This window comes from Ixodes scapularis, unplaced genomic scaffold (genome assembly GCF_016920785.2).
Source record: "Ixodes scapularis isolate PalLabHiFi unplaced genomic scaffold, ASM1692078v2 PGA_scaffold12__126_contigs__length_90152505, whole genome shotgun sequence".
NCBI lineage: Eukaryota > Metazoa > Arthropoda > Arachnida > Ixodida > Ixodidae > Ixodes > Ixodes scapularis.
This window is the reverse complement of record NW_024609838.1, coordinates 73,463,995-73,484,943: the sequence shown is the minus strand read 5'-3', so window position 1 is coordinate 73,484,943 and position 20,949 is coordinate 73,463,995. Positions and strand designations below refer to the sequence as shown.

The 20,949-nt window shown below is 45.9% G+C and overlaps 1 pseudogene; it reads left to right on the top strand.

Moving 5' to 3' along the window:
* The first annotated feature begins 235 nt into the window (after positions 1-235).
* LOC115328804 overlaps positions 236-20,949 on the top strand; it is a 53,548-nt pseudogene continuing 32,834 nt past the window's right edge.

Below are 20,949 nucleotides of genomic sequence, written 5' to 3'. Positions count from 1 at the left end.
AGCATGCGCGTAATTATTTTTTTTGTCATCATCTATATAGAAGAAATAGGCAAATAAGTCATGTTTTGAGGAAAGCAAATTAACACAATTGTTAGTATGCGAGAGATGTTTATGCGTTTGGAGGAACTTCGGAGGAACTCAGGTACTCCAAAAGTACACTATACCGACTCTGACCCATGATCGCAGCCAGTAGAGCGTATTTACAGGGAGCCCGAGTAGGTGAGCACTTGTCACGATGTCCGGTGATGCCGTTCTTCCAACCGCACCTGCTTTTTTCTTCGCTTTTTTTAGATAGCCATCGAACTCTTTGGGTTCGCCTTGCAGAAATCCGTGAGGTTACTCGATACAACAGTGGTTCTTTGATTTAAAAGTATTCTTCCTTCCCTAAACAAAATCTATGCACCTTGATAATAAAAATTAAACCGCGTAAATAGATAAAATCCCAATTATTTTTTTTTAGATTAAGTGCATGCATTTATATTATAAATTTTGTAAATATGGTTTTCAAACGTGCACAGGCAAGACGAGTGCTTGCGAAGTCGAAGCAGAAATCAAAGCTTCTTTTTTTGGGGGGATGAACAAGTTCGCGCAGTTAGTGTTCAAAGAACTATTACAAAATATATTTTTTTCGTATATGCGCCTTAAAGGCGGATTATACTGAGTTTTGAGATTCTCGTTTTATGATCATGACTCAATCTACGATCTCTAAGTATCATAAAAAATGATATTTCACACCCCATTTGCATATTAAAAAGTGATAAGTTCCCGGCACTTACGATCGGCGCAGAACGACTGATGGCGTTACCGAACCTTGCTGAATACGGTCGAACGACGGACGGCGTCTTTCAGCCACTCGCGAGCGATGAGTTCACGCGTGTACGAGCGGCCGACCAGTCCCGCTTGTCTACGCGGGAGCCCACCCCTCTACAGAGTCTAACAGACGCCGCCCTTTTTCGACGGTATTCACCCAGGTTCGATAGCGCCATCTGTTATTTTGCTCCAACGTCAAGTGTCGGGAAGTTATAACTTCTTAAATACGCGAACCGACCGGGCATAAATATTGTATCTTTTTTTGTTTTTGTTTTGTTTGTTAAAACTCTTAGAGTGAGTTACGACAATAAAACGAGGATCCCAAAGAGCTCATTAGTGTTCTTTAAGACTGCTCCTCACAGCAAAATTACTTACGCTTACGTAAGTAATTTACGAGCTATGACCGAGAGTCACCGGTGTATCTTCGCTTCGTACGAACCGTTGCAACTAGTTAAACGAGTAGGACATTGTTAAAACCGGAGAGCCGCGAAACAAATGACATCACAACACCACGTCTTGTGACGAGTCGTTGTCTGTCATATTATTTCCTTCGTCTTAGGTTTTAATTATGTGTAACTTAAACCAGCTCGCATATTTATTAACATTAATATCAGAAAAAGATGTCGGCACACGCAATACGAACCATAGGTGTGCGGCTCACTTGCGGTCGTATCCCGACGGAAGCGTACGAACGCTACGAAACATAAACAAAAAGTCCTGAGTGAAAAAGACCTTAGACGTAATCGCCGATGTTTCCGGTCCGCAAAAAGTGTGTTTTCTTTTACCTCTGCTCGTTCACTATTAGATAACTCATTTGATACAAGTAAGACGCGTCATAACTTTAAGTACTCTCATCCGTAATCGGTGGTTGTGTTTTGTATCTAGTTGTTGCACAGCCAATGACCATTTCAGCAAAAGAGATGAGTTCGCAATGACAAGGCTCTGTGTTCCTCTCATTTTCAGAGGAAGGAAATTGCCATCTGCGCACTGAATGATCGTACACGCAAGCGTAATTAACCACAATATGCGAAACGCACAGCGCCATTTTGGGGGGCGCCGAAGAGCAAGTTCCGTCTCAGCAGTTGGCTTCCGCGCTGGTAAAGGCCAAGGCGTAGAAGCGTATTTCCGAAGAATCCTTCGTTCGCACAAGCACTCGCGCAGAGAAAGAGCTTCCAGAATCCCGGCGCTTGCGCCCGTGTCTTGGCTTGAACGCGAAGTCAAATGTATAGCTGAAGTGTACGTCCGCCATGTTGGTTGTAACCAGAAACTAGCGACCTGCAGGGCAACGAGCATGCACAGGCGCAAGAAGAGCGTGAAACAACACTAACCCTTAACTCATAGGTGTGGGTGAGGATCGATGACGGTGAGCAGTAGGCCTCGACTCTTACCGACGACGCTACGAAATTGAGAAACAACAGAGGCATTCATGACGATACAATGATGGCAGTACACAGGGACGTCCGAACAATTTCGCCTATTGCATATTGAGCATCTGAGGGCATTGGCCGATTAATGAGGCAGCTTTCTTTTAATTTGTCAGCCGTATAAATTTGCCCGGTTTTCGTTTCTGAGGTTGCGAGAAAAAACGGGCTCATCAAGGGAGTAACAAAGCTTCAAGCAAAACACAATGGAAATTACTTCTGATTGATATTAGAAAGTAATGTGCAATTACCAATATTCTGCCTCATTACTTGTAGTTGTTATTGTCGTTTTAAACCTGTTGCATGTTGCCGCGGCCGCAGCTGTCCAAGAAGGCACCGCGCTCGTGTCCTAACGGTTATTGCGCTTGCCTTCCCCGCAAAAAGCCAAGGTTCGCATCCTGGCCGCGGATACACATTTTTGTTGACTCTAGTGTAATGGTATTTTCTGGCGAGTTCGAGAACCCTGTTGTTGATTCGAGGTTAGAAGGTTCTATGCGCGAACCTTCTACGTCCATTGTTCCAGAAGCCCACGCGTGTACGAAAGGGGCTCCCCGTGGCAAGCCGCAGTCACTCTCGCCCCAGAGTGTTATCCCGCTATTGCGGGGAATTTGACGGCAGCAACGCTCTGTTGTTATCTTCAGTTTCTTTCTTATTTTGGGTACAAGTTCGCCCCCTTAAACATATCAATTTTCTCAGTTAACCTTTGTTTCGTCACCTCGTCATCCGTGGCACTTCGGTGTAGGTGCGAGGTTCCGCATGTCCGTGCAGCATACCCCTGCAAGAGCCCGCAGTGCAAGTCCGATTCCAAGCCGGGTGAGAAGACCACTCTACGCGGAACCTTCAACTCGGACCAGCCGCCGCACCAAGGAAGAGTATCCTGAATACGGTTTCCTGCTGGGCAAGCCGAAACCGAAGGAGACGACGATGGCCAACAAGTCACAAACCCCGGCCGACCCCTGGCCACTTCTGTCGTCGTACACCTGCCCGTCGCACGCGGAAATCTGACGCCTTTCCACGGAGACACCCCCGATGACATCGAGGACTGGCTGCAGTACTATGAACGTGCGGCCTGCCATAACAGGTGGACAGCGGAGCAGTTCTTGCAAAACGTCCACTTCTCGCCGGAAGGAAATGCAAGGTACTGGCTGGAGAACCACAATTTTATTTAACTTCGTGTTAGGTGTGTAAGCAAGAACTGAAGAAGACGTTTACCAGCCAACACCGACGCGAGAGGGCCGAAGTCATCTTTCGAACAAGATCCAAAGGCCCAAATCAGAGCATCACCTGCTTCGTCGAGTATCTTCGCTTGAGCGTCCGCGCCGATCACCAGGCTGCAGACGAGAAGAAGCTGCGACACATGATGAGGGGTGTGAAGAGCGAAATATTCGGCGGTCTTATCTGGAATCCACCGACAACAGTCGACGGGTCCGTCACGGAGGCGACAAATATGGAACCAGCCCCACTAGCACGCGCCAGACGCTGCCAGCGACACACTGGCGTAACTACTCTGGCGATATCCGAATTCCATCTAAGTACCACCCTCCCCAGCATCCGTGACGTTATCCTTGAAGTCGTCCAGGAGGAGCTAAAGAAGCTGCTGCCCGCTGCCACACGCCCGGCCTCGCTCTCCATCGCCGAGGTTGTGCGGGAATTCCACAGAGCCATCCAATCAGAGGCTCGCGTCGTCGTGGCAGTCCCCTAGGAACCCTCGTTGATTTACGCCGCAGTGGCCCGACGGCCACCGCGTCCTCTTCGCACCTATGTCGCGTCACCCCGACGTCAGTCTCCTGCGGCGCAGCACGAACGACGCCACGAATCCCAGGTCCAGTACGCCTGCCAGGAGCCCCGCGCTCCACGGAAGACCGACGTGTGGCGAACGCCCGACCGACGCCCACTGTGCTTCCACTACGGGGAAGCAGACCACACCTACCGCTGATGCCCATACTGACGACTCGGGCTGCGCGGGGTCCACCCGAATGACCCGCGCCCCCGTTATGGTGAACGCCCTCAGCAGATCGACGAGTACCCGTGACGGTCTCAAAGCCCCTTGCCGGCGTCCCGCCGAGAATTCCGGTCGCTGTCGCCGCGACGTCCAGCTTCGCTGATGTACCAAGCCCGACGTGAAAGCCTGTCGCCCTTTGTTCCTCCATGAGGAAACTAGGCTCGGCGATTTCTGGAGGTGCAGACGCCGAAGACGACTGATGCCAAGATCCTCCACGAACGTCGGAGGGCCCCACTTTAATGCCGCCAGCGACCAAAATGACTCCTTTAACGGAAAAGTGTAAGCTAAACGTCGTTATCTATGGCCACGACGTGTCGCCTCTCGTCGATACCGGAGCGGACTGCCCGGTCCTGAGTAGGAGGCTCTCCCAATGCCTTCGCAAAGTAACGACACCATAGGGTGGCCAGCAGATACGGAGCTCCGGTGGGCACCCCATCACACCAGTCTGGATTTGCACTGCTCACGCCGAGATCCACGGTGAAACGTGCCCTGTCAAGTTCGTCATTCTGGAAGACTGTTCGATTGACGTTATTCTCGGAAAGAACTTCCACAGCGAGTACGGCGCAGTCATCGACCTAGGAGCGTACTGCTTTCCTCTGGGTCGCCAGCTCATTCTAAGGATTGATGGGCAGTTCCACCATCTGTAAACAAACAACTGCTGTTTGTAAATTTCAATGCTCGTAGCATTAGTAACAAAATAGATAAGCTTGAGCTCATTTTATTGAACTACGATCCTCATGTTACGATAATCACAGAAACCTGGCTTACCGGTGAAATAAATGATAACGAAGTAATCCCGTCATCGCACAAAATATCTAGAAGAGATCGTTCATCGAGGGGGAGGGAGGGGGGGGGGGAGGCGCTGCAATCGTGCTCAAATCATTAATTGACGCCGTTTTACTAGATCAGATAGATGATCACGAAAGTTTGTTTCTTAGAGTGAATGTGTGCGGTTCAAGTGTCATTTTGTGTGCTGTGTATAGGCCCCCAAGTTCACCTGCTGACTTTTTACTAAGGTTATATGATCATTTACTACGATTTCAAAATAACAATGTTATCCTTGTCTAGCGACTTTAATCTTCCAGTTATTAATTGGACGAGTTTCTCAAATGCATCCACTGAAAATGCTACGATAATTTGTGACATAATGTTTGCATGTGATTTATCACAGATTGTAACAGAGGTTACACGTGTCCAGGGCTTAAGCAGTTCGCTTTTAGACCTAATTTTTGTAACGAATGCCTTTTCTGACTGCCATGTTGCTGTTGAAGATGGTGTGTCGGATTACAAGTTACTATTTCTGCTCTTTGGTAGCGCTTACAGCCAATAAAAAAAACCCAGTGACGACTGTAAAAGATTTCAGTCGTGCTGATGATGACAGTGTTCTTCAATATTTAGATTCGGCGATTGCTGACTTCCAAATAAATGATTCCGATGTATCGGTTCTTTGGCAAAGATTTAAGTTTATGTGCTCCTTTTGTTTAGACAACTTCATTCCTAATAAACAAAGGTCACCAAAACGAACCAATCCGTGGATTGATAGAAACATCATTCATCTCAAACGTAGACTAAAAAGAATGAGAAAAAGTAAATGTAATCCCAAAAGGGTACGTCAGTTACAGACTGAGTTAACCAGCAGGGTTGCACAGGCTAGAGAATGCTACTTTGTCAATGATTTGTCAGGTTTTATGAGGGATGACCCTGAAATATTTTGGAGATGCCTGGCCAACAAGAATAATCTTGTTGAAAAAATTATGACATATTACAGTCTTGTTTCAGATAAAAAAGATATTGCTCAGCATTTCGACTCTTATTTTCAGTCAGTTTTCGGAGAAAAAGACGAGTATGAATGTCGCGGTTCTTTGCCACGCATGAATGCTGATTTTATTTCCTATAAAGGTGTTTTGTCAATGCTGTTAAACCTAAAAGCGAAGTCTGGCGTAGGCCCCGATAAGATTCCAAATATTTTTCTTCGAGGGTACGCAGAGTCACTGGCACATTTTTTGACAATAATATTTCAAACTTTGTTTATCACCAGTGTGCTTCCGAATGACTGGCTCTTAGCACGTGTCGTCCCTGTATTCAAGAAAGGAGACCCATTATCGCTAACAAACTATCGTCCCATTTCTTTCACATGTACATGTTGCAAACTCATGGAGCATATTATTTCAAACTTCATTTCTTCCTTCCTGGAGGATCACAACATTTTATCTCCCTTCCAACATGGTTTCAGAAAGGGGTTTTCCACCACAACTCAGCTTTTAACCACGGTCCACGACTTTGCCACTAGTCTCGATAAATCTGGTCAGGTAGACCTAATTTTCTTGGATTTCAGTAAAGCCTTTGACAGGGTCCCTCATGAAGAATTAGTATTTAAATTAAAAAATATTTCTCTTCCGATTCCTTTTTTTAAATGGATTAAATCATACCTACAAGGGCGTAAACAGTTCGTTGATATTGGTGGAGAATTTTCAAATGAGTTGCGTGTATCTTCAGGTGTACCCAGGGCAGCGTTCTGGGGCCCTTGTTATTTCTAATATACATTAATATTGTTTCAGTCATGCTTGTGTTCTGTTCAAGTATATAACAAGCTCATCCGACCAGTATGCATTAAACTCTTCACTTTCAAAAATTGCAGATTGGTGTGCCGAGTGGCAAATGAAATTAAATTCTGAAAAAAACTGTTTTATTACGGGTTACCAACAGAAAAAGTTAACTTGATTTTATTTACGATGTCTGTAGCTCCCCTGTGCGCGAGGTTTCAGAGTATAAGTACCTTGGACTGACGATTTCTAAGACTCTATCATTAGATACAGACATCGATAACACCTGCTCATCCGCATTCCGTAAACTTGGTTTCCTTAGGCGCAAACTAACGAAAACGCCATCTAGTGTCAGACTTTTAGAATATAACACTTTTGTGCGATCGAAACTTGAATACGCCAGCCTTGTCTGGGATCCCTTTACAAAAAAGAACATTTCGAAGCTGGAAATGGTTCAGAGGCGCGCGGTTAGATTCATCTATGAAAAATTTTAGAGATTAGACTCTCCATCACAACTTATGAAAACGAATGGCATAGCTACACTTGAACTACGTAGGAAGCTCTCCAGACTAAAATTTTTAGTTCATATGGTAAAAAACAATGTACGGCTTTGCACACATAACCACCTCATCCCGTTAATGACACGACCTACGAGGCACCATAATCAATATTCATTAACATCAGTCTTTGCACGCGTTTCAAATTTTCGTTCTTTCCCGCACCATCTCGGAATGAAACTCTCTTCCTTCTAGCGTTTTTGAGGCTGCCGATTTTTGTAATGCCATTGATAGTTATTTTTCTTAGATATGATTACTTTTTCTGTATAAAAACCTTGCATGTTAGTATTTTGCACGTCACTTTCTTGTATTGTATTTATTGATATATGCCTCGAATATGTATATCGATGTGTTTTATTATTGGTTTCAAAAGTGCTTATTTGTATTTTACTTGTTGTTCTTTCCACTCCTGTTTGGGCCAGTCTTTGGCCTGCAGTATGTTTTAAATACATTATCAACAATCAATACCGGCTGACACTACGAAAGCCTGCTCCGCCACAGGAGAATCCCAAGGCGACGGTATCCGCGGTCGGAGTCCTCGCCAACCACGTGAATATACCACTGCGGTCGAGTGTTTTCGTACCCTTCGGTATCCATGAGGCTTTCTGCGGCAACGTTCGGCTCAAAGGAAGCCTCCAGTCGCTTCCAAGAAGAGGGATGGGCGTCGTAGAAGCATCGCCGAGCTCCAAAACGGACACACTGTTGCACTCGTAACAAACTTCCGATAGGAAGCTCAGCACCTTACGAAAGACACCGCTGTGGGTCACGCCGAGGAACTCCCGGACTCAACCGCAATCGCCGGAATAGCTAACCTTTCTTCGTGGTCACACAAGGCGACGTCGCATCTACAGATTGACATCGATCCAACCCTGCCTACCCTACCGAAGAAGAAAGACAGGAGAAAAGAACGTCTGAGACGTTCTTTTCCCCTGTCTTTCTTCTTCGACTCCGTTTCCTTGCTTTTACCACAGTCTCGGGTTTTCTACATTATGATCGACGACGACATTGTCCAGCCCCAAACAGTCCGTTGGCTTAACCGGTAGTCCTGGAGAAAAAGAAAGACGGAACTATTTGGTTCTCCGTGGACTATCATTGACTGAACGCCGCAACAAAAAGGACGTCTACCCGCTGACACGCATCGATGACACTCTGAACAGGCTGCGCCACGCCCGATATTTTTCGTCCATGGACCTGAAGAGTGGGTACTGACAGATCAAGGTCGACGATCGGGATCGTGAAAAGACTGCATTCGTCACGCCGGAATGACTGCACGAATGTAAAGTGATGCCATTCAGACTGTGCACAGCACCGGCGACGTTCCAGCGCGTAATGGACACCGTTCTCTTTTACTTAAAATGACAAAGCTGCCTCGTCTTTTACTTAAAATGACAAAGCTGCCTCGAATACCACGACGACGTCGTGGTATTCGCAAGTGACTTCGACGAGCACTTGAGAAGTTCGCGAGTTGTGCTACAGGCCATCCAGAATGCTGGACTGACACTAAAGCCGTCAAAATGTCGGTTTGCTTACGGCAAGCTGAAATTCCTTCGCCATGTCGTTAGTGCTCAGGATGTAAGCCCTCATCCTGCAAAGGTATCGGCTGTTGGCGATTTTCCGAAGCCATCCGACTAGAAAGCCATAAGAAAATTTCTTGGGTTGTGCGCTTACTACAGACGTTTCTTTCGCGATTTTTCCGAGATTTCTGCATTGCTCACGCATCATACGAAGGACGACGTGAACTTCAAGTGAAGGGAGGAGCAAGAACAAGTGTTGAACGAACTGGGAAAAAGACTCCAGTCGCCCCCCCTCCTCGGACACTTCGGTCCATCAGCAGAAACGAAAGTAAACACGGACGCCACCAATGCCGGAATCAGCGCGGTACTCATTCAAAGACAAGACGGAGCAGAGTGGGTGATCGCTTACGCCGCCTGGGCACTGTCCAAATCAAGGAAAAATTAACGACCAACAAGGAATATATCTCGCTGTCATCTGGGCCTTGCCCAAGTTCCGCCAGTACCTGTACGGGATCCCGTTCAGCGTTGTCACGGAGTACCACCTCTCTCTATTGGATCGCCAACCTAAACGGCCCGTCAAGACGCTTCGCTCGCTGAAGTCTTAGACTGCAAGTATTCGACGTAACCATTGTGCATAAGTATGGCCGCGAGCATAACGACGCCGACTGTTTGTCTCGGGCCCCCATGGAATCTCCTCGCGAAAGCACTGACGACGATGACACCTGTTTTCTCGGCGCAGTTACAGATATAGACATCCGAGCACTTCAACGAGCCGACCCTGAACTTCGCGGACCACTTTGAAGGTCAAGGAAGGTCAGTTCCGCGAGTCTTGGCCTGAGACTTGCCAAGCTTTGTTCTGCGGCGAGGCGTGTTCTTCAAGAAGAACGTCGGAACGAGCAAACCTGCCTGACTGCTGGTACATTCTGCCAGCCTCCACGAAGAAATCTTTCAAGGATGCCATGACGACCCGACAGCTGAACACCTTGGCAACAACAGGACGCTCGCCCGGATTCGTGACAAGTACTACTGGCCGAGACTCCCAAAAACAGTCCATCTGTACACACGGTCGTGGCATGAGTGCCAACGACGTAAGAGGCCTCCGACGAAGCCGGCATTATTCCTGCAGCCGATCTCTGCCCCGACTACGCTCTTCCCGCAGGTCGGAATAGATTTACATGGGCCGTTCCCAACATCGACGCATGTAAATCAGTGGACTATCGTCGCGACCGATTATCTTACACCATACGCCGAGACAAAAGCCGTGCCATTAGGAACAGCTGTGGAAGTCGCTAAGTTTTTCGTCGAGTCCATCCTCCTTCGACACGGCGCACCTGAAGCGGTGATCACAGATCGACGGTCATCTTTCATGGCACACCTGACTCAAGGAGTTTTTCGGCTCAGGCACACCAACCATCGACGGGATACCGCTTATCATCCGCAGACCAACGTACTAACAGAGCGGCAAAAAGAGACAATCGCCGACATGATCTCAATGCACTTCGACGTCGAGCACAAGACGTGGGACGAGGTGTTGCCGTACGTTACGTTTACGTACAACACAGCGGTTCAAGAAACCACAGGAGCGAGCCGCTTCAACTGGTAGACGGCTGGGCGGTTGCCACGATGCTCGACGCCATGCTGCCTCACGTGCCAACCGATGATGGCAACGACGACGCTCAACTGATCTCTCAACGCGCGGAGGAAGTTCGTCAACTGGCAAGAATCAATTTCAAAATAAAGAGCGAGTCGCCGCACGCCGGTACAACCTTCGTCGCCGGGACGTCCACTTTCAACCCGGAGACCGGGTATGGTTTTGGACACCGATACGGCGCAGCGGTCTCAGCGAGAAGCTTCTGAAATGCTATTCGCACTCTACACGATCATCAGACACCTCCGCGATCTGAACTACGAAGTTCTTCCCGACGGAACGCGCCCATCTGCAAGACGCTAGCCACGACCCGAGGTGGTGCACGTCGTCGGGCTCAAGCCGTATTACGAACGACTGAACGTCGGACTTTCGACATAAAGTGAACTCCGAACTGTGGCTGGCGACTTCGCTATTCATTTTGCTGTGGGTTTGTATTTTTTGTTGCATCGGGACGAAGCACTTTTTTAAAGGGGGGAATAATGCAGCGCCCGCAGCTGGCTAGGCAGGCACCGCACTCGCTAACGCTTATCGCGCTTGCCTTCTACGCAAAGCGCCAAGGTTAGATTCCTGGCCGCGAATACACATTGACTCTCTAATGTGTTATTCTGGTAAATTTGAGATCCGTGTTTTGAGTTCGAGGTTAGAAAGCTCTATGCACGAACCTTCTATGTTGATTGTTTTAGAAGCCCAAACGTGTACAAAAGGGGTTCCGCGTGACAAGCCACAGTCGGTCTCGCCCCAGAGTTCGATCCTGCTCTTTCGCTGATTTCGACAGCCGCGACGCACTGTTGTTCTCTTCTGTTTTCTTCTTGCTTTCGGCACAAGTTCGCCCCATGAAACATTTCATTTTATTCAGTTATCCTTTGTTTTATCACATCCTCATTCGTGACAATATTTTTTTTTTCCTTTTTGAAATGCTAACCCCAGGTACACATAAAAGAAAACCGAAACAAATCATAGCGGTATGTTGCTTGGATTCACGTGGACAGAAGCGGGCATCCAAAATTTTAGGTGGTGCAATTCGTTTATTGCCAATGATTTGAAAGTCAAACAAGAACTGCCCCCTTTCAACTGCTGCGAGTCGTAGAACGTACAACAACGTTTATTCAGATGAGGCGTATTTATGACATGAGCGCGATGATTTACGTGACGCCGTTCAATGCGTCATTATTGGTGGCAGGTAACGGGCTTATCTGCGCCGGGCTTGTGAGATATCTTCTCTTCCTCCAGGGATTGTGTGCTCCGGTGATGGGCAACGCTAAAGTTTCCTCCAGGGCCGAGTGCTTCTGCGCAGTTTTTGGGCTGGTGATTCGATCATGTAGTTCCGCGTTCTACTCCACAGTTGGCGACGCACTTTATGGGACACAATCGCGGGTGTTGTCTCGTTGATCCAGCCACCAAACTCGACGCAATGACTGTACTTACCGGTAGCCGTGCTGCTGTTTGCGGTCGAAAGCAGTTAGTCCTCACTCGTTCGCCTTGTGGTGTGGCAGTCTTTTGGGTGACGTTGTGGCATCCGCTGGGTCGGTTATCACTGCGGAATTCCAAGTTGTTCGCAAACTGTCATATACTTTTATAGTTTACCCTGCATGGAGGTCTGAAATTCGACCGTATGTCCGATCAAATGCTGCCTTTTGTCTGTCGCGAAACTCCTTAATTGGACCGGTTACAACATATACTGGTACAGTCTCAGGCTTCATGTTTCTTGTAGCAACGGTAACGTGTTGTAGTTTGTCTAACCACTAGGCGTTAACAGGGAAGTTTAGATAAGAATTCCTATGTGTGTTGCGGCATTTCAGTAGCACTATGAAAAAGCTGGTCTTGCTTCGAGACCACTTTCATAAAAGAATCTTTGGTTCCTAGACTTAACGCTCAAGCATTCCTTTAAAGCGTGGATGACTTGAGCTTGACGTGGCCTGGCGGGCCAGCAGCCTTGCAAAAAAAGTCTTAGAACAATTTGCTACTGAATGGTGGCCCATTATTGGTGTATACCTAAACCGGTAATTGTGAGTGGCGCAGATGTTCCCGCAGGCGACGATGACGGCGGTTTTGCTCTCTGGCAAAAAAAACCCGACCTAACCAAATAAGTAGTATTCGACCAGAATCAGAGATTCTTGGCTGCCGTAAAAAATAGATTCGTGTCTATCATCTGCCAGGGGAGGGTTGGTAAGTCGTGACAGAGCGTTGACCTTTTGAAGTTTCTTGCTTCCGGCTGCTCACACAATGCGCACAACCTTGCCAGTGATGTAATACGTCCAGTAATGGTGGGACACTAAGCAGCATTCCTTGCCCTGGTGTTTTTTTTTTTTCTTCGCCGCAGTGCGCAAAGAGTAAGATACGTAGGATTTCCCTTCTCTTTTTTCGTCGGAGCAATTATTTTGTTAATCTTCTATGCCAAACTGTCTCCTGCCTTGGCCTTAGAATGGCGGTTAAAACATACCTTTAATGCGAGTGGTATGCCATTTTTCAAGTCCGGAAATGTTGTGAAGGCGTATTCTCCGTTTTGGGAGATTACCTAATTCTTCTCAGTGGCCTTGAGCATTCCATTCAGCTAGGCGTCTCAAGAAGGAAGTTTGGCGAGTGCGTTCCATTATAATGTAAATACTTTGTACTTCATGGCCTCGTCACTCGTAAAGGCGAGAGCACATTGGCCATTAGAAAGGTCTCTCTGCCTTCTTAATGGCTAATGCGCTCTCGCCTTTACGAGTGACGCATCTGTTGTGTACTTGAGTCTTATGGAATATCTCAGCAAAGTTAGACGCAATCGTTGTAATTCTTAGCGGGTAGTGTGAATGCGAGTTTTTGAAAATATACTCCAATGGCTTGTGGTTTCACTCAACTGTGACGTCTTGCTACGCAGTAAAGCGTTCGTAGAATATTCTGGAGCCCTTTACAGTGGCTAAAGACTCTTTTCTGAATTTCGCGTACTTCCTTTGTGCGTCCGTGAGCGATCTAGACCAGTTCGCTTCAGGGTATCTTTCGTGCAAAACGACGGCTGCGACTCCAAGATGACAACCATCTGCCGACAAGCTTACTCGCTTGCCTTGTTTGAAGTGGGCAAGAATTTGGGCTTTCATAGGGTCCTGCCTCAGGATTTTCAAACTTTTCTCTTGGCGGTCTTTCCACGCCCAGGTGATATCTTTTCCTAAGAGCACTCTCAGTGGAGGTGTCATAGAACATATAATTTTGATATAAGCCCTAAAAGGAACTTATAATTCCAATGATAAATTAGCATTGACTTTCGTTGCTGGAGCTGAAACAGCAAAAATGCCCTGCACGCGCTGGGAAACTACTTGAAGTCCTTCCTTTTCTAGACGAGCCAAAAGTAGCGAATTTCTTCCTAAAAAACGCAAAATTTATTTCCCTTCAGATTTAGGTTCATGTCCCAGAATCTTTCTTGTAGCCTTTCGAGGTTCTTGTCTTGCTGTTCGCTTGTGGCTCCCCAAACTAGACTGTCGTCCACAACTACTGCAAGACGTTCGAGGCCTTCATGTATTTTATGCACGGCTTTCTGTGATATCTTCGTAGCTGTCAAGATGCCGAACAACATTCTTAAGGACCTGTAGCGCCCGTATGGTGTGCTCGAGGCACAAAAGTAGGAACTGTCACGATCGAGTGTATTTGCAAGAAACTGAACGAGACATTCACAGTCGAAAAAAAAAAAAACAACACTGTGCAAATTTGCGGAGTTCAGGATGTCTGACATTTAAATTGTCAGATTGTTTAAATCGAATGGATTTAAGTATTTGCGTTTTTCGTGGAGCTTTGCTGCAACCATTTTGTTGCACCATAGTATCGGCTGTCACTTTTGTGATTACTTCTGCCTGTTGCATGCGATCGAGCTCATTCTTAACGCAGTTTTTTAGCGCTATATGGAATGTTTTGTGGCGAATTCACAACTCTTCGGGTTTCCTACTTCAATATCATTTTCTATTTCACGTTCCTCAAGTGGCCTCGGAATACGCGAGCAAACGGTTTTACTGCTTCACATATCACACCAGAGGCTATGGTAACGATCCGCTTGACTATTCCCCGGAGCTTTGCCACTAATTCGTGAAGTGCGTTAGGAACATCGTGTACTATGAGAAAGAACGAAGATTTACACTCGGCAGGAAACATTTGCTGGACACGAAATCGCCAGCGAAAATGACTGCCTGCAGCTTCTGACGGCGCGTCGCCTTTCTCGTGGCTCACGCTACGCGCAAGCCTTGTTTTTCTCTGACGCGCATGAAATAATAGGGACTGGCGTAAGGTACCGTGAAATGTTATCTGTAGCAGACAAGCTCCGTCACCTATCGTGATGGCTGAGGCAGGCGCGCGTCGTGATGGCTTGCGAAGCGGCCTCTTGCGCAGGTCCCGGTTATCTCGTGCTCGTTGGACGGAAGGGAGAAAAAAAGGCACAACTGCGATCCCAAAAGGGAGTGCATGTTCAAAGAGCGAGTCTTCAGAGCGCCCGCGAGAAGGCACATTAAGTCGTTTCGGCTGGCACTCCCGTGTCCCGCCAACTTGATGCCGACTGTACCTTTGAGGTCTCAACCTGCAGCTCCAGCGTGAGAACTTCATGAGCGTATCACACATAACCAAAATATGTCTTCATTGCCACGATCATAGCCTCCTCAATACTCACAAACCGTGGCAATAGACCGATCTCACCAGGCGTTCCACGCATGCGTGACGCCGCCACAACTGTAGTTCGTAGGAGGCAGATGCCAGTTCACGAGACAGCTATACTCGGCGACAACTTTTCTTGGCAATGGAGTGGAAGGTACGTCCCGCGTCCCCTCTCCCATTTTGAGTGTACGCAGGCTCTCCTCCTCTCCTCGGAAATGGGGGAGAAGGAGAGGCTGCGCACACTCAAAATGGGAGAGCGGACGCGGGAAGTTCCTTTCACTCCATTGCCAAGAAAAGTTGTCGCCGAGTATAGTGCCAATCGTGCTCTGCTCGCGCAGACCTCCAGCAGGGTTGTCGCGCGTGCAGAAAGACTTCAGCTCCCATGATGCAAGTCGGCAGCGGTGGCGCACTCAAACTAGCTGTGAGATCGGTCTATTCGATGGCGGAGCGATAGAGTCCCCGGCCGCAAATTTCGAGCGCGAGGATCTGATAGCACAGAGCATTTCTCGGGGAGTCTGGTATTCAGCGCATACCTTTTGCAGTGGCGAGGACCCGAAACATGGTTTTCAAACCCGGCCAGAAAAGAAGTCGTATTCCGAGGAACGCGAGAAGCACGAGCGGACATTCAAGCGCTGGGGACAAGTGTGTTTCGGCGTCTCGCGGCAGCGGGGCGCCCATTACATGAATCCTGTCTGCCGTTCTACCTTTTCACTTTTGGCGGCCGTGTCACGTGACGATCTGCCAGGCATTGTCGGTATTGAGGAGGCTGTTCCGTGATGCATTTCTGTGTTTGCTTACCAGTGAGTTGTTCGAGCCTCCGCTATGACGCGGCGCATCAATCCTCCCCGGTATACAGCTTGCACGCGTGTTGCTTGCCTTCAGCGTAGACTTGCGCGGACCAAGCCTCTTTTCTACTGATGGTTGCAATTTACAAAAACTTCATAAAAAACAAATAGAAACGTTGCTGTTTGCGCGAAGCTTTTGTACGTATTTTTGGGCCTGGAAGTTTTGGCGATTTTTTGTCGTTTTCCGGCACACTTTTGCGAAGTCATGGTAACCGCCACATTACATACATCGCTTTCCCAGTGCGGGCCACTTTTTGCCCTTGTGAACACAAATCCAGCGAGTTGGACATGATTTGTCCACGCTATTTATGACGGCTGCTTTTTTCGGTTCTTATAAGCCCTGCATCTTTTGATACAGTTCCTGCCCTTGTTCTCGGTCCCGGGATATTTTCGCGGCTTTAGCGTACGACGGGTTTTCAGAAATTTTTTTATGCAGCAGTTTTTTATCTTTCAAGCCCAGGATTTTACACCTTAGAAACGTTCTTTATTTTGAGGTACCGAACAAGCAGCGACTCTCCGGCTACCGAAGCTCTGCTAACCACTCGTTGAAGGATTCCCCTTTCTACTGGCTGCGTATTCCGAAAGGAAACTCTTTGTACATCCTAGTTGGTGGCGGGCTGGTGGTAATTCTCAATATTTATCTTCAGAACTTCCACATCACCCCCCTCTCACCCTCTTAAAAATCGAAGGTAGACACTTAACAAGCCTTTATGCCTACGGTCGTCAGGAATATGACTGGCTGTACTGCTTTAGACTTCTTTGGTGCCACTTGTCCCCGTTGTCTCTAGCGCTTTCGATGACTGGAAAATCGATGACGCCATGAAGCGTTCGGTCTGGTTTTTCCTCTAGCCGTGTTTGACAGCGAACCTGTTATGTGCTAGGATCTGGGAAAGAAATGCGTCCATGGGTGTCAACGAACAACACTCGTTTAACGGCGCTCCTTCGTTCCGATTGGTCGTGGCAAGTATGAATCAAAAGAGGGGGCATCCCACGAGCTTCAACCTTACTTCGCATTATTAAGACCTGTTCACACTAGGGTGCCTTCATGTGCGCTTTGCTTGGGGTGATGACATCTGGCCATTTTGTTTCGAACGTTTATTTTTATTTTTTGTTCTGAAGCGCGTGAAAGAGCCTGTCCCTGCACGCGCTCGTGCCGCTGACTGTGTTATGGCGACATTTTGTTTCCTGCGATTCCTTTGTATTTTCCCTGTGAGCGCGTGCTGTCGGCATCGGGTATTACAAACGATGGCATCACCCTAAACAGAACGGCATTGAGGCACACTAGTTCACACATGCAGCGGAGCGCTACAAGCATAGCGCTGACCTCGCGCTAAGCACCTGCCGACGGGAGCGTTCGCCAGCTTTGTATCGCACCGTCAAAACTATTGCTCATGGAAGACGATAAGCAGCTGACGGCACGTGAGCAGCGCTACATCAGCGCTTCGCTGCATGTGAGAACCGGCCTTTAGATAGTGATAATGTGCTCCCTTGTTATCATCTACGGTCACCGACTTATCTCAGCCAAGAGTGCGCTGTGGCGAGGCTCAGGGCAGAACGCCCCGATCCAACCTTCTTTTCTTTCGCTTGCACGATGCTGATAAAGAGATTTGGGTTCAGTTGGAAAACAAATAGAGACACTTAAATGACGAAGTCGTGTACGTGTCTTCATTGCAATCATATGTAAATCGTAGAGCTGTTTTAAAGTTGTCTTAAATATGTTGTAAGGATACCAGTTTTGCTGGGCCTCCATTTTCACGTGAAGAGGATGGGCTCCACAATATTTTTAGAAGGGTTGCCTGCCCTTTTTTGACACCATGTCACATCAAGTAGAGAAACGTACAACAATGTTTATTCTGATAAAGGGCGTATTTATGCCGTGACCGCGACGGTTGACGCGTGATATCGCTGGGTGCGTCAGGAGGATTGGTAACTAACGGGGTTATCTACGCCAGGCTCGTGACAGCCCCACGCCGGCAAAAGAACTGCAGCTTGAATAGTATATATATGCGTAAACCACAAATTGCCTGTACTAATCTTGTGTGATCAGTGCGCTCCAAGTCATTTGTCGCTCAAAGGTGAAAATGGCCCACCGGTTCCCTTTACTATGCGTTCAAGCGCAGCTAGTGTTGTCAGTAAAGGACTTCAGGCAAATCTGCTCACGCCTATGAGCTAAAGAAAGAAGAGTAATCTTAGGTAGACAGGAGAGCGTTCAAAGAGCGAAGCAAAAAAAATGCTTGTAATAATCCTAATTGTGTAGACGACCATAAACCTCACTCTTTTTTTGTGTTTTTTAGGGGTCGAAGAAAGTGCAATGTCGCCAACCGAATCCGGTATTTCGAGAACCGGTATGCTTGCATATTTATTCTATTTCCACTACCATGGTAGACTAGTTATAGACTTCATATTAAGTTCAAATGTATTCGTTTATTCTCATTTCAGAAGAGCGGTAAGTTACGAATCTTTTTGCAGCCTTCGGACCCACGTTAACGCTTGGATGTATTTATGTATATTAATTCTGTAACTTTCGCTCATAATTCTACATGTTCACTTTGCGTGATGTCTCGCTAACATAAAAACCTTCGTCCCTATTCCAATAAACGTTCATAATGTGAGTTTCTTATTATCATATAACAAAGAAAAATCGAATATTTAGCCAATTTGTCCTTGAAAACCAAGTATATGAGGTGGCACATGAAGGTCGAACGCTGTAAAACAAGCTGCAAAATATGAGCCTGCTCATAGAAAACTCGCTTTCAGTGAATGAGTGAGTTGGTCAATTTTACCGTTTTACTTATCGGAAAATGAGGCCACAACTTAACGAAGTCACTAACTCGGCCGTCTACGAACCTGCCCCGCGTTAACTTTGGAAAGTACCTTGATCTCCTTTATTAGTGGAAAACAACTACGCTTTTAAATTTCATAGGTTAAAACGTTCGTGCTCAATGCAGATACGGCAAAATTTTCAAATTTCTATTTAACAAAGTTGAATTCTTCAACTAATTTTACGGTGTTATATTTGTTGTGCCACCTTTTATGCCAGGTATTTTTTAAGCTTTAGAGATAGGGTTCCATAAGAGCCGCCAACTCTACAATAATACGGTTTTTAACGGCAAGCTATACGCCTTGGGAGCCTAACATACGAAAATTATTGGCCTGATGAATGAAATAATTATATGAAAGTTATTGAACAACTCATTAATTATTGAGAATAAACATGTGCCTCCAAATTTAAGCTTGCTGAGAGTCATCGAAAACCTCTATATCAGTAAATTTGAGAAAACTCTTGAACGCCTGTGAAGTACATGAATTCCATAAAGTTAGCACTCCCCTACTGAAAAATCCTATACTGATAAGACATTTTTCGCTTTTATAGGCGGATATGAAATAAGATCATATAGGGCGTATAAAAACGTTATCAGAACAAGGAAAATAAATTTAGATTATACAAGCAGTTATAAGAATAGCTTATATAGTCTTGTATGGTTTTTTTTTCTCTTATACGATTTAATTGTTCAAATGCGTTCATTGAACGAAGCCATTTTTTATACATGAGAGATTATTCTTGGCCCACCGTAGGCACAATACTTTATTGCTTGGATTCTAATATTTGATCAAACATTAGAACGCATCTCACTCCAGTGTTGGTCCAGTGCAAATTCCGATAGTGGGCCAATAATGATTCAGGGTTGCTTCCATTCTCAAGCCAATATTGACATTCCAATTCATCTAATTATTCACCAATATCTGTACCCAACATTACTTCATAGTTTCCAATGTTGGTGCCTACTAATACCTAAATATCTGCAACCTTTCTATGCAAAGGTACTCAAAAATTTCCGATATTGGTGTTGAATAATATGCCAAGATTTTCGGTATTGGTATTCAATACTCTAGTATCGTTAATAAATCATATTCCTACTTTTCAAATATTGTAATCAAATCACAAAAAAATTGCTACGGTTCTTATTCAGATAATACCAGTTTTTCCCCAATATTTTCAAACAAAGATATGTCAATTTTTAAAACTTGTTAATGATCCTTTGCGCGGGTTTTCTATCTTAACCAAAATAAACTTAAATTGTGCCAACTTAGGCCATCTTTTACAGCAGGGTTTTGACTATTGCTTGGCAAAAACATTACTTAATAATAGATATCGTGAAAAATGATGAACATTTATCCTATTTTATATATTGTTTTTTTAGTCCAGTTGATGTCAGATAGAAGCAGATTGAAGTCAGCTATGATTGCATTAAATAAAAAAAATAATAGAAGAAGTGTGTAGGGATCCTAATTTATTTTATGATAGCCAATCCCCCGTTATAGAAGTTGCAAATGTCGACCATTTCTTGTCAGTTACAAATCAACCGAAATAACAAGGATGAAAATCTTATATCCCTTCGAATGCGAAATTAGCTGGAAATAATAGGTGATATTTTGAAACATTTTTTGCAATATAAATATTTGTGGCCTACGTAAGATACTTCAACAGGATTCTCAGCTCGATGATGGCTCCCAGAACGCGAGTTGTAAACAATGGCCAAGCGCAATAAAAAATTTTAGCTTGAGTATTAATTTGTCAAAAGGGTGTTACACGTTGCACAAAAAAAAACACAAGGCAACGTGATTTGCTTGTAGAAATCCCGAAGGCTGTTGACACACAGCGTACCTTATGTCCTGTGAACAAACAAAAACAAAATATTTGTTCACGCAATAATAATTTACCTACCATTGGGCGAAATAACATATGAAACATTACAAAGATAAAATATAATAGGAATCGTTAATTGTTAGCTTTTTATAGTTATCAAAAGAAGCAAATAAGAATAAAAATAACCCACGATTCTTTCGAAGGTTTTAAATAGAACGAGCCATGTCAATTCAAAAGCAATTGGATGAATGCAATTATCGGTCTTAATTATACGCAGAAAAGAAGCTGGAGGTACTCCATTTAACTGTGTCTGAATAGCCCAACATTTCGCGACTAGCTTGGTCGCTTGT